Below are 14,222 nucleotides of genomic sequence, written 5' to 3'. Positions count from 1 at the left end.
TGATTGGCTCACGCAGCCCTGCTTATGCAAACCCTTGAATCTGCTGTTGTATGTAACAGCTGTGCATGGGGCCCCACCCTTCCTCAGGATGGTACCTCCTGGAGACCCGACAACCTGCCCCAGCAGGTGGCTCCTGATCACCCAGGAGGCACAGGGTGGCCAATGGGAAGAGCAGAAGCAGAATCCTGCGCTCCAGTCCTGACTTCGTTTCCTCCTCCATGTGAGCTCCTCCCGAGCGCCAGGGCCCTGCTCCTTCTGGTCCTTAAAGGACAACTTGAAAGAGTGTCTCAAATTTATCAAAAAAGAGATCGTCAAACTCTAAGCTAAAAGAGAATGAAGGAATAATTCATTCATCAAACACAAATTAAGCATATGGTCTACCGTGGGGCGGGCACTAAGGACTCACTGAGAGAAATAAAAACACAGGGGAGAAAGTCTGTGTGTGTCTGTGCGTGTGCGTGTGTGTGTGGTTGTGCAGGTGTGTGTAGGGGTGAGGGTGTGTAGGTACATGTGTAGGGGTGCATACGTGTGTAGGGGTTGTGTAGGTGTGTGGTAGGTGTGTGTTTAAGTGTGTGGGTGCATAGGGGTGTGTGTGTGTAGGAACTGTGGTAGGTATATATATAAAGGTGTGTGTGTGTAGGGGTGTGTGTGTATAGGGGTTGTGGTGTGTGTGTGTGTACGGGTGTGTGTGTGTAGGGGTTGTGGTGGGTGTGTGTATAGGGGTGTGTGTGTAGGGGTGTGGTAGGGGTGTGTGTAGGAACTGTGGTAGGTATATATATAAGGGTGTGGGTGTGTAGGGGTGTGTGTGTATAGGGGTTGTGGTGTGTGTGTGTGTACGGGTGTGTGTGTAGGGGTTGTGGTGGGTGTGTGTGTAGGGGTGTGTGTGTGTAGGGGTGTGTGTAGGAGTGTGTGCTGAACGTAGGTTCAGCTAAGTACACGACTTGTCCCCGGGCACACGGCGAGTGAGCGAGAGCCAGGGCTGACCCCTAGGTTGGAGCAGCTGAAAAGTCCAGGCTGCTTCCTTCCTCATCTGACTGCCCAGGCAGTGGAGCAGGGGACCAGATCCTGCTAAGCACAAGGGTGACCCCAAAGTGAAGTCAAGGAGACTCCCCTGGAAGCAGCTTGGAGGATGGACTAAGGGCAGGGCAGTGAGTTGGGAAAGGGCTGGATGACTCAGGGGAGACCTGCGGAAGCCTGGCCTGAGGCAGGAACTTTGAGGACACACAGACGGGGCTGGACTGGAGATGCTGGGACAGGCTTCCGCAGAAGCGGCTTGGTTTGGGGGAGGCGTAACAAAGAAAGGCAGTGAGCCACAGGCAGTAAGACAGCCTTCCCTCTTCTCAAGGCTCAGACCTAGGAAGCCAGGACACCAGGAAAACCGCATCACAGCTTCACTTCCCGTTCCACCGAAACAAAACCCAAAGAGCTGAAGTTGCGGGAGGGGAACAGAAGAGAGAAGAGAGGGACAGACATGCTCCTTCCTCATCCGTCCTCCATTGAAGCCTGGCACCAAGCATTTAGGGATGCAGAGAACAGCAGGACCAGGAGCCCAAGGAGGCTGCGGTCTTGAGAGACACAAACATGACTCAGCCTTGGAAACAAGCCAGGAAGCTCAGTGTCCTCAACGGCTCTCCCTCCCCCCACTGCCCCTCCCCGGCTCAGTCCCCAGGCCGGCCGGTGCTACTGCCTACACGTTCTCCCTCTCCAGCTTCTGGGCACGCGCTGCCAGACTCGTACAAGAGCATCCTGAATGGCCTCCTGCCTCCAGTCCTGGTCCTCACCCACCTAGTCCATTCAGTCCAGGGTACCCAGAATCATCTTCCTAAAGGGCAAGGGTCACATCACTCCCCGGCCTTAAGCCTTCAATGGCTCAACGGCCTCAAGATCAAGTCGAAACTCCAGGATGTGGCTCCTGCCTTCCCCTCGGGCCTCGGTGCATCCCACCTGAAATACCAGGTTCACTGATGATGAGTCACTCGGTTCCCAGCGCAGTCCGTGCTATGTGCACCGTCTACCTCCTTGCTGAGGTGGTTCCCTACACCTGGAACTTCCTTCTCTTCCCTCCACTCTTTTTCTGGCTAATTCCTATGCATTATTTAAGATTCAGCTCAAGGATTCCTCCCTGTAGCAATTCCTCCCTCTGACCCTCCCTGCAGGGTGGGGTCAGGTGCCCCTTCACAAGCACCTGGTGATACCTTATGTTCCCCTGGGACCACACAAACCACACTGGCTCACAATCTGCTGCACACATCTGCCCCCATTCGGGAAGGACAATGCCAGTGTACACCACCACAGCTGGCACACAGTAGGCACCTAATAAAGGATGAGGGCGTGGGTGGGGCGGGAGCGTGGGAGGGGCAACAAATGTTACGGGTGCTCAAAGACTAAAATAATGGATCACAACGAGAAGGATCAGGAAAGGCTTCACAGAGAAAGTGCATTTGGCCATTCTTTAAAGAGTAAGCTGTATGATCCAGCAACCCCATGCCTGGGCATATATCCAGACAAAACTATAATTTGAAAAGATACATGCATCTCTATGTTCCTAGCAGCACTATTTACAATAGCCAAGACACGGAAACACCCTAAGTGTCCACTGACAGATGAACAGATAAAGAAGATGTGGTACATTTATACAATGGACTATTACTCAGCCATAAAAAAAAATGAAATAATGCCATTTGCAGCAACGTGGATGGACCTAGAGATTATCATACTAAGCAAAGTAGGTCAGAAAGAGAAAGACAAATACCACATGACGTCACTTTTTTAAAATTTATTTATTATTTTTGGCTGTGTTGGGCCTTTGTTGCTGCGTGCAGGCTTTCTCTAGCTGCGGCGAGCGGGGGCTGCTCTTCGTTGCAGTGCGCGGGCTTCTCTTGTTGCGAGCACAGGCTCTAGAACGCACGTACTTCAGTAGATGCGGCGGATGGGCTCAGCAGTTGTGGCTCATGGGCTCTAGAGCGCAGGCTCAGCAGTTGTGGCGCACGGGCTTAGTTGCTCCGCAGCAGGTGGGATCTTCCCGGAGCAGGGCTCAAACCCATGTCCCCTGCATTGGCAGGCGGATTCTTAACCACTGCGCCACCAGGGAAGCCCAACATCACTTTTATGTGGAATCTAAAATACGACACGAACCTATCTATGAAACAGAAACAGACTCACAAACATAGAGATCAGACTTGTGGTTGCCAAGGGGTGGGGGGGTGCGTGGAGAGAAGGACTGGGAGTTTGGGGTTAGCAGTTGCAAACTGTTATACATGGGATGAATAAACAACAAGATCCTACTGTATAGCACAGGCAACTCTATTCAATATCCTGTGATAAACCATAATGGAAAAGAATATGAAAAAGAATATGTATAAGTGAGTCACTTTGCCGTACAGCAGAAATTAACACAACATTGTAAATCAACTATACCTCAATAAAATTTTTTTATAAAAGAGTAAGTTGGATTTTTGGTTGGTGGAGAAGATAGGGAAAGGGCAATTCGCGTGGAAAAAATAGCAAGACTGCAAAGGCATAAACATGTACAGGTTAGTGGTGATTTCAAACAGGATGGTGGGCTCAGCATAGGGTGATTAGGGGAGCATATAGTAGCCCCAGAATCATCTAGATGTCATGTGAGGTGGGCATTCCCTTGAGTATTAGTATTATTTTGGTGGGTATGGGCTACAAGTAACAGAAGAGTCAACTCAAAATCGTCTCAGGGTAGGGTATTCAGTGTCTTGTTCCTTCCATCTTTCTGCTCAGACACACTCAACATGTTCTCCCTAAGCAAGGCCCCTCATGACCCCAAAATGGTTGCCACAGTGCTGGGTATCACATGTCAACCCTACTATGTTCCACAGCAGAAGAGAGGCTGTTTCTTTCAAAATGTCTCCTTTTAAGATAGAGAAAAATCTTTCCCCATCCTCCCAGCAAATTCCCCTGCATATTTTATAACCAGAGTTGTGTCACATACCCATGCCTAAACCAATCACTGCCAAGGGGGACAAGACCACTGTGGTTCACCCCTGGGGCTGGGACTGAGCTCCCTTAAAGGCCCTGGAAGGTGGGCTTCTAAAGATCAATGTTCTGTCAGCAAAGCAGAAGGGGAGAGGGTGTTGGATAAGCAACCAACAGTGTCTTCTACAACTTCTCACCCGCTTGCCTCCAAAGTACACCGTTAAACAGAGTCTAATCTGCAAATATCCCACATCTCCACCCTTCAGCGGTTCTATTTTAGGTCTGAGGAAGTAACTGTCCTAGGAGAGGAAACTGGCGAAAGGCTATTACTGGAAGGTCTATAAACACCACTGTTTGCTTTTCTGGATCAGGAGTTCCGTGACAGTGGAGGGATAGGAAATAGCAGGAATGCCTGCATTCCAGTGAGAGACCCCCGAATGCCATGGTATAGTAACTGAGAGTTTTTACCTTCCTTCTTGAACGAATGTTCTCTTAGGCCTCCAAAAAAAAATAACTACCACATTCCTATCACAAAGACTGTGATCCAGCTACTCTCAGCCTTGGATACCCACTCTCTCCATGTACTGAGATCCTACCCATCCTGGACTGTAAGTTCACAGAGCACCTCTTCCCAAAAACTTCCTCTGACCACCCCACTGGGACCTCTCTTCCTTCCCTGCACACTCATGGCTATTCCTGTATAACTTTCCTGTGGTGAGGACGGACATCAGTTCAAAATTATGAACAGCTCCACATCTTTCTCTTCTAATCAACTGTAAGATATTCTAGCCCATGGACCTTGAGTTTTCACCTCTGTATCCTAGGTGCCTGGCACAGAGCAGGCTATGCAGGAAAAGTCTGTGCAGGGAAGACTCTTCAAACTGAATTTGTTCTTTGTTTTTTCCTCCCGTTTGGAACCTACTCGCTTTTATTTAGACCTGATTATGTGCCTGGCACTCAGCCACTTTCTGTATATGTTGCTTTATTTAACACCTTTTTTAAAAGCCTGCAAGCTTTTTCAACATTTACAGCAGAAGAAGCTCAGAAAAGCTAAGAGAAAGGTGAAGGCCAGACTCTCCCAAGGCCACATGAGGAATTAGGGCATGGAATTCAAATTCAAGTCTTCAGAGGCAATAGTGCATCACAGTCAAGGGTGTGGGCACTGAACACAGACTCCCTGCTTAAAATCTCGCCACCTAGGAGGTACATGACCTTGGGAAAGTTAGATAGTCTGTGTGTGTCTCAGTTTCCTCCTTCATAAAATGGGAGAAAAAGAGTGCCTCTTTCATAGGGTTAGTACAAGGATTCATGAACTCATGTAGGACAGCTGCTTAAAACAGTGCTCAACGTGTATAAATATACAATAAATATTAGCTATCGTTATTGATTCCAAGTCCAGTGGTTTTCCCGTTGCTTCATGACAAATGCTCCCACCTACACCCACCACATCAACTCAGGCATGAAAGAGTGATCCGGCCAAAGGACAAACCCCAGAGAGATCATGAGTTCCACCGTCCAGAGGAGCAGCCTCAGAGAACAGCAGGTCAAAGATCACAAAGGCAACGCAATGCACAAACTCCATCCCGAAAGGGTTCCCAGCTGCAGCTCAGCCCTCGTTTGTGGGGTCTGGGTGGAACTTCCAGGGGAAAGAACATCACATGAGACAGGAGCCATTCGGCCACCCCAGGGCCCAGCTACTGCCCGGACGCCAACCCCTCAGTCTACACAAGCTTTGAGGACCTGAGATGCTTGCAGTTCTTCCCCGGAAAACCCACTGCCTATGGTGGTGAGGCGGAGAGGTGGAGGGGGTCTCCGAAACAAGGTGTCGCTGAAGGATACGTGGTCCTTTCCGCCTTGAAGACAAGAAAGACCCCTTACCCTCTGGGGCTTCCCCCTCCCACATTCATGATCCCACTGCGACCTGCCAGGGAGGAGGGTCAGGAGAGAGTTATCACCACCTTGACACAGGTGAGGAAGGCCGGTTCCAAAGGAGGGTAAGTGACGGCTCCTAAAGGCCACGTAACTAGTCGATATCAATTTCCAGACTAGAATTCAGGACTTCTGAGTCTCAATTCAGTGCTCTTTTCCATTATTTTATTCTGTCTTCTGCATCAGTATTTGTCTTTTTCAGTACATACAATTCCTTTCTTCCTAAATACTTACTGTCTTCTCTGCACTGGGGGTTGAGAAGATGAACAAGGCATTTTAAGGCCCAGCTCATACCTGTCCCCCAACCCCGGCTCTGCAGGGTGAACACACAGGAGGGGCTCAGCAAGTGCTTGCTGATCTGAATCACATCTTCTTACTGCTAGTGTCTGATAAGGATTCTGTTTTTCTTTTCTCGAACTGGCAATTTTTACACGTTTGTAAATGTTCTTTCTCTTCCTCGTCTGCAAAGGAAGACTGAATGTATTAAGCTGGCTGGTTTCCAGTTGGTGCCTACAGGACAGGAGAGCTGAGATCCCTCTACAAGGCCAGGACCCCAAAGGGGTCCCAGACTCTTCTGAAAGTGGGCCTGAACTACTGCTCTCTCCAATGCAGAGAAACGGCAAGAAAGTTTGTTCTGCCTCAGGGTCTGGATGGTGGAAAAAAAGGATTCTGTGCAAACTTTGAGGCCCTAAGTATGGGTGAAGGGTCCAAACAGACAGCACTGGACTGGGGTTAAAAGTCTTGAGCCCAGTAGCTACCACAGAAACGTGCCCAGGACTCAGGAAACCCTTGGAGCCTCAGCTGAAGGACAAAACCGCTCTGTAAAGCCACTTCTGCTCCCCGGGTATGAGCCACGATGCCCCGCAAATCAGAAGATGCAGGAAATGGGAGAAGTGGCTCCTCAAGTATTAACATAACAGGGCCGTCTGAATAAAGAATGTCAGTATATTTAAAACAAAGATATGAAATAAGAATGAGAAATTCTCACGCAAGAAGAAAACCCAAGGATTAAAAGCCAGGATGGTTTGAAAGACAACCAAAGAGAATTTCTAGAAGTTAAATGGAGAGTCATTAGAAATAAAAACTCAGTGATGAGAAAATCCAACAAATGTGGCAACACAGTTGGGCACCAGAAGCCAATGGATTTGATTCAGCCCAGTCAGTGCCTGCCCTTTGCTTGTGCCCGAGGGAGGAGTAACCCAGACCCCCCCACCCCTCCCCCTCAAGACGCGCAGTCTGAAGGGGAGGCAACCACAGCAGCAAACACGTTTCCACACAGCACAGCAGCAACTGATGCTCCCATTTCTGGACTCCTTGTGCGGGATGCTTTTCCTACATTATTTCAGGTCAGTACAGAAAGTGTGAGGATGGGAGGGAAGGCGGGTCAGTAGCAGACCCCAGAATCTTCTGGCTTCCTCTGGGCCATCCTGCATCCATCAAGGTCACAATCACAATGGAATGTTGAGCCCTTTTTTTTTCTTCCTGCTTCCATTTGCAAAAATCTTTTTCTTGGGAAATTTCAAGAATAAGAATAGTACAAGGAACACACATCCCTTTACCCACGTTCATCTGTGGTTAATATTTTACTCCATTTGCTTTTTCCTTTTTTTCTCACTCACATATAATTATTATGTATTCAGAAAATACATATAATTATTTTCTGAACCATTTGAGGGCAAGTTGCATATATTACAGTCTTTTACTGGAGCACTCTCTCTGTGTTTCTACTCGAAAGGATAATTATTTCAATGAGAAACTACGATGAAACAGGCACCAGTATCATTACACAGGCAGGGTTCTATAAAGGCAGAAGCCTTGCCGGAAAAACTCATGATGAGCCCTGATGAGGGACAGACAAGCCATTCCCCAGAAACCACACACGGGCTTGCCCCTCTCCTTCCTGTCCTGCCCACGATGACAGGGACGGGCTTGGTTCCCCGGAAACCCTGCCGCATCTGGGGGAAGCGGTGACGGGCACACTTCTCTATCCCAGGTCTACCCAGACTCCACCTGGGACCCCTCCGTTGGAAAGACGTTGCTTGCTCACTTTTCTGGTTTTCTAACTCAGCACACTTTCGCATTCCCTGACTTAGAGAGGTAGAGGAAGAGGAAACGCCAAAAATATTACAAGACCAGCTAGTTGGTGGCATTTCCAAGGGATGGGGTCCGGCAGGGAAAGCTCAGGCAGCAAGGGACCTCGGTCTCTCTGCAACCCGGCACTTGGGTAGCCAGCAGAGCTGATGGGATCCCCCCAGAGTGCTGAAGGTCTCGGGACGCCATCTGTTTCTGGGGAGCATCTGGGGGCAGGAGACCATTTTCTCCCAATAACGGAGAGGCGTCGGAAGCTGGTCTTGATCACCCCCTCACAGCGACGTGGCTACACATCACATCGTGCTGCGTTTCCCTTATTCTCAGAAGATGGGGCCACCTGCCACAAAGCACAGGAGGCCAGGCCCTTGGGTTGTGTTTTTCCCCTCATGCTTCAGGTGGATTTGTCCTGATCAAATCACACGCCTTCTCCTATCTCTCTTGTGGCCAGTGGCCTGCTTTGGGGACAGAGCTGGCTGAGGCTGGGGACACTAGCTGTGGCTCGGGGCCCAAGGTTTTAGCTGTACAAAAGGCACATGTGTTGGGATTCACACTGTGCCCGCAAATCAACCACAGCCGACATTTAAAGAGAGGACCGACCCCCTCAGACCCCACCCCTTCCTGGGAGTGGATACGGGGTACGTGGGCTGGGAAAGGGTGATCATGGGTTGGCGAGTTTAACTGATTCCTGAGGTGGGGTGAGAAAAGTGAGAGTCCTGGGTTGCCAAGCGAACAATCTGGCCTGCAGCCTGAAGGATGCACAGAGAAATGAATCCTCAACTCCAACTCCTCACATAAAGCCGGGCATCGAGAAGAGCTTGAATGAAGGAATGAATAAACCTCAATGAGGGAATGAACATTTGGGAGGGCAGTGAGTTTACAAGTAGAGACTGACTCCCACCGGGGTACCACTACCTCCAGGAAGATTTCCCTGGCCTCCCCTCCCCCACTGGGTTAGAGGCCTCTCCCCAGACCCCCATAACACCTTCCCCTACCAGCCTGCAAAGATGTCCACGTCCTAATCCCCAGGACCTGTGAATGTGTTAGGCTACATGGGTTACACAGCAACGAGGAGCTAAGGCTGAAGATGGAATTAAGGTTACTTATCAGGTGACCTTAAAACAGGGAGATCATTCTAGATTATACAGGTGGCCTGATGTAATCAAAAGGGTCCTTAAAAGTAGAAGAGAGGAAAGAAGCAGAGATGATAGCATGAGAAGGACAAGGACCAACACTGCTGACTTTGAAGATAGAGGAAGGGGTCAAGAGCCAAGGGATGCAGGAGGCCTCTAGAAGCTGGAAAAGGCAAGGGAATAAATAGATTGTTCCCTAGACCTCCAGAAGGAACAGAGTCCTGAGCACACCTTGAGGTTAGCCCAGTGAGACTCATGTCAGACTTCTGACCTCCAGCACTGAAAGAGAATAAATTTGTGTTGTTGTAAGCCACTAAGTTTGTGGGAATTTGTTACAGCAGCAAGAGGAAACTAATACATCATTTATCATCAGACTGATCCTAATATAATGTAATTTTTATTTATATGCCTATCACTGCCATCAATAATGATGATGATGATGACGATGGCAGCTAACATTTGTTGAGCACTTACCACATGTCAGGCCCTGCAGCAAATTTTTCATACATATAAGATACTATAAAAAGGTGACTTCAATTGAACACTATGGTGAAGGTAAACACAGGGATCTGAGAGTGGGAGAGGGAGCTAGAGGCACCTTCAAGGAGTTAAAGACGCATGTATATTTTACAGGATGAGCAGGAGGTGGCCCAGGAGAGAGGAAGAAAGTCCCAGGCAAGAGGAAGAACACAGCAGACCCTCAGAGAGATGAAACAGCAGGACACGTCCCGGCGAGCATTTTGGTAGCTCAGCTGCAGGCTGATAATTTCCACATTGGTGCCTCTCGTCCCTAAGTCTCCTCTGAGATCCAGAGTCGTGTCTGCCTGAAATCTCCACCTGGATGCCTCGCAGACATCTCAAGCTCAGAACGGCCCCCGTGGAACCTGTCTCTAGGCACACATTTCCCCAAAGTCTTCCCTGTCTCTCCAAATGACACCCAGCTGTTCAAACCAGAACCCAAGAGTCATCCTTGAGTCCTTCTGCCTGCCCCACCCTCATTAAATCCGTCACCAAATTTCATCAAGATCCAACCAACCAGGTTGCACTCACTTCTCTCCACCTCTACTGGCACTGATGGAGGTTCCACCCTGATCTAAGCCACCTTCATCTTTCCTATGACTGCAGTAGCCTACTAACTGGTCTCCCTGCTTCCACTCTCGGCCCGCTGTGATCCACTCTTATAAAAAAGCAGTAGGGCTTCCCTGGTGGCACAGTGGTTGAGAGTCCGCCTGCCGATGCAGGGGACACGGGTTCGTGCCCCGGTCCGGGAAGATCCCACATGCCACGGAGCGGCTGGGCCCGTGAGCCATGGCCGCTGAGCCTGCGCGTCTGGAGGCTGTGCTCCGTTACGGGAGAGGCCACAGCAGTGAGAGGCCCACGTACGGCCAAAAAAAAAAGGCGGTAAAAGTAATCTCCTAAAAGTGCCAATCAGACCCCACTCCTGAGCCTAAACTCATCCAAGTTTCCCTTTGTACTTGATGGGGGACTGTCCGCAGCACGGTGTGATCTGCCCCTGCCTCCCTCTAAAACCTCACCCTGTGCCATTTTCCCCATTCCGCCCCCGACTCCCCTCACTCCCAGGAACACATCAAGCTCTTTCGTGCACAGAGGACTTCGCACATTCTAATCCCTCTGCCTGGAACGCCCTCTCTCCTGCAACCTCTCTGCCTGGCCAGTTGCTTCTCAATTCTTCAGCCTCAGAGAGGCCTTTTCCTGGCAAAACTAGAACTCCCTCACACACACCCCACCCCACTTCACTTTGGTCATCCGGTCGATCCCTTGTGTGTGCTTCCTTGATAACAAGAATCACAATCTTTCATTTGTTAGAAGTTACCTGCTTCTTTTTTTTTGCCCAGCTCCTCCAATGGAATGCCAGCCCCATGAGGGTGGGACCGGGCCTATCTTGTTCATCGTTGTATCACCAGGACTTCACACAGTGCTTAGCATGAAGCAGGTGCTCAGTACAGGCTTGCTGAACTGACTCATTGAAAGAGAAAGTGCGAGGCTGACACTGAAAGATGAGGCTGGAAATAGAAGGCCTTGAACACAGGGTCCTATTCATCTTTGTGCAACTGGCACCTTCCACAGGGGAGCCACTTAGCAAATGTGCAATAGAAGAATGAAAGAATGACTCAAATTCCAGATGAATCTGAAAAGTGTTGTCCTTTCTGGTCAAGGTTCCGGAAGCAGCTCCCTCTCCTCCTTGGGACTTCTCAGGAGGTAACATATCCAGGGCATATAGCAAGTGCTCAATAAATGCTAGCGATCGCTGTTACTATTGCTTACATGGGGATCATTCATGCATCCCATAGAAAAGACCTGTTCTCCAACCCATGCAGATATAGTGGCTGGGAAAGAAGTGGGAAGAAGAAACACAGGAGGGGAAAATGAGAATGGGGCCACAGGATCCAGTCATATTCCACTGAGAACTTGGAGGGAAAATGCAGAAACAACAATGTTCCAGGTTATACAGGTTCCCTTCTTTCCTCTAGACTTCAGCCACCTGGGTGCAGCATGGAGATGGCCCACAGGGAGGTGGGTCCTCAGGAAGCGTGAGGGAGGGTCCCATTTGTCTGCACACACTCATTTGGGGGCCTGCAAGCCTTCGACTGATTTTGCAAAATCTGGCTCACTGTGGCTGGTGAGGAGTGGGGAGGTGGAGAGAATTTCAATTTCCTTCACCAAATGGCAAGCTTTAGAAAAAGTCCTTTCTCTCCAACGTTATCACATACTAAAAATGAAAAACCAGCCATTCGGAGCCCTCGTAGGGAGAAAAATAGATGGGCTGCCTAGCTCAAAAGATACAGGAGGGCTGGAAATCATGTCTAGAGAACATCATACGGTACATTATGTGCTAAGATACTGCCCTTTTTTGGACCTGGGAGTTTCTATTTTTTACAGAAGAATGGGATAGAGAAAAGTCATTCCTATATAAGAAGCCACCCATTTTATATTTCAAATCCATTTGGTGGCTGAAGCTCCAAATCCATTTAGTGGCTGAACAGTAGGGGTTAGGGAATTGTTTTCTTTTAACTCTGTCTCAAAATATGCAGTTTCAGGGGCTTCCCTGGTGGCGCAGTGGTTGAGAGGCCGCCTGCCGATGCAGGGGACGCGGGCTCGTGCCCCGGTCCGGGAAGATCCCACATGCCACGGAGCGGCTGGGCCCGTGAGCCATAGCCGCTGAGCCTGCGCGTCTGAAGCCTGTGCTCCGCAATGGGAGAGGCCACAGCAGTGAGAGGCCCGCGTACAGCAAAGAAAATAATAAATAAAGTCTATTAATAAAAATATGCAGTTTCAGATAACTGCATATCTCAAAAAATAGCAGCAATAACAGACAAGACAGAACAAGAGAGGGCACTAAAACGATGAAGGTTATAATGCCAAGAAGGCATGTTTCCCAACATTTCATGGCTGACAGACCATACACTGACATTAGTGAAATGAGCACTGGACGGGGAGTCTGAAGCCTGGCCACATGACTTTACATAAGTCACTTCACCTCTCTAGGCCTCAGCTGTATAACAAGAAGGGATTGAAACAACTATTCTCAAAGATTTGATGCTTCCAGAAGACCTGCATCTTCTCTTCCTGCATCTTCCTCCAACTGCAAAACGGAAAGGCCTTGGGCTGAAGTTTGATGGAGAGAGAAAACTGGCCTCAGTATTGAATTATGTTTTACAATCCCCAACCATTTCTCAGCAATCCATGCCCTGGTGTCATCCCAGAATCCATTCTGCTAAGACAAACTGACCGAGTCTACGGGTAAAAAAGTAGGAGGAAGTTCTTGTTCTTTCTGATCAGTGCAGGTAAAGCTGAGGTCACGCTGAGGATGGTCTGAAGTTGGCTCTCCATCTCCCTGCGCTAGTGGAAAAATAAATTATTGAAGAAAACCGCTTTAGGAATGCCCGAGAAGAACTCTCGGGATGTAGGAAACCGCAGAACACCAGACGCCAGCGAGTTTCTTTTTTCTTTGAAACTTCATGTCGCTCTCAGAAAATGCAGCAGGTCCCCAAATGGTACAAGCAGAAAAACACAAGCCACGTCCCTATCTTCCCGTGCACAAACCCCAAGCCCCGAGTGGGAATTTTTTCCTCAAGTTTCGTTCGCTGAAATTAACTGGCCTGGGGCCTGCCTGGCAGCGCCGAGCCCCAGCCGGGGCCGGGGGCCGCGGGGCCGGGCCAGCCGTTCCCGAAACGGCGGGGAACTTTCCTCCGCCGCGCCCGAGACAATGCCACGGCCGGCGCCCGCGCCTCCAGCCAGGAGGGCGCCCCAACGGCGGGGCCCCGGCTCCTCTCCGGGAGGGCGCGCGAAACCCCCGGGGAGGCGCCACCCGTCCCGCCCCGCGCCTCGGGGGCGCAGACCCCCCTGGACGGCTGAGCCCGGCCCTGCGGAGCCCGCGGCCGGCGCCCTCCCCGCGCACCGGGCACCCGGCCGCGAACGGAGCCGGGACCCTCCCGGCGCCCCGTGCCGGCGCCTCTCCGCGCGGGGGCCGGGCAGGGGGCGCCGATGACCCGGGGCGACCCCGCCGAGCCCGTCCAGGCGCCCCGCAACTCACCGGGACCGGGCGGGCCGCTGGGCATTATTCCATCGCGGGCTCGGCGCCGGCTCCTCGGCGGTGGCGGCAGCGCAGACGCCCGCGCTCCGGCTCCCCTCGGCCGGCCGATCGCGGCTCTCGGAACGGAAAGCGGGCGGCGGCCGGAGCAGCCGGCGGGGCGGGAGGCGCGGGCCGGGGGCTGCACGAGCGCAGAGTGCCCGCCCGCGGCGGCGGCGGCGGCGGCGGCGGCGGCGGCGGCGGCGGCGGCGAGGCGCGGGAGCCGAGCGCGGCGCAGGAAGGGGCGGGCGACCATGTGCCGAGGGGAGGAGGCCGCAGCGACGCGCGCGGCTCGGACGATCCCGCTCGGCGGCGGAGGGCGCGGGCTTCAGGAAATCCAAACACTTCGACAGGAAATCGGAATCCTGACTAAGCATTCTCGGCCCGGGGGCCGCCCCACGCCGGGGGCTCCCGCCTCGCTTAACCCTTGGCCCGCCGGCACGCAGGAGGGGCGGCGGGCTGGCTCTCCGACGCCGCGCGCGGGGCAGGCGGGGTCTCGGACACCCGACTCCAGCGTGCGAGCTGGGCCGGGGTCG

General features: G+C 51.5%; 1 protein-coding gene across 4 annotated transcripts in view; it reads right to left on the bottom strand.

The window, feature by feature from the left end:
• ASAP1 (ArfGAP with SH3 domain, ankyrin repeat and PH domain 1) overlaps positions 1 to 13,845 on the bottom strand; it is a 353,145-nt gene extending 339,300 nt beyond the window's left edge. For 3 of the 4 annotated variants that reach the window (XM_082601307.1, XM_082601309.1, XM_082601308.1), the window contains exon 1: positions 13,651 to 13,844. The gene's annotated coding sequence lies outside the window, so the exon portion shown is untranslated. Of the gene's footprint in view, positions 1 to 13,650 lie in introns of all 4 variants that reach the window. The other variant, XM_082601310.1, reaches the window with a different exon arrangement.
• Positions 13,846 to 14,222: the final 377 nt, after the last annotated feature.

Source organism: Mesoplodon mirus, assembly GCF_964341445.2.
Source record: "Mesoplodon mirus genome assembly, chromosome: 16".
In the NCBI taxonomy this organism is placed as follows: domain Eukaryota; kingdom Metazoa; phylum Chordata; class Mammalia; order Artiodactyla; family Ziphiidae; genus Mesoplodon; species Mesoplodon mirus.
Note: the sequence above shows the minus strand (reverse complement) of the source record. Positions and strands in the feature narration are given on the sequence as shown.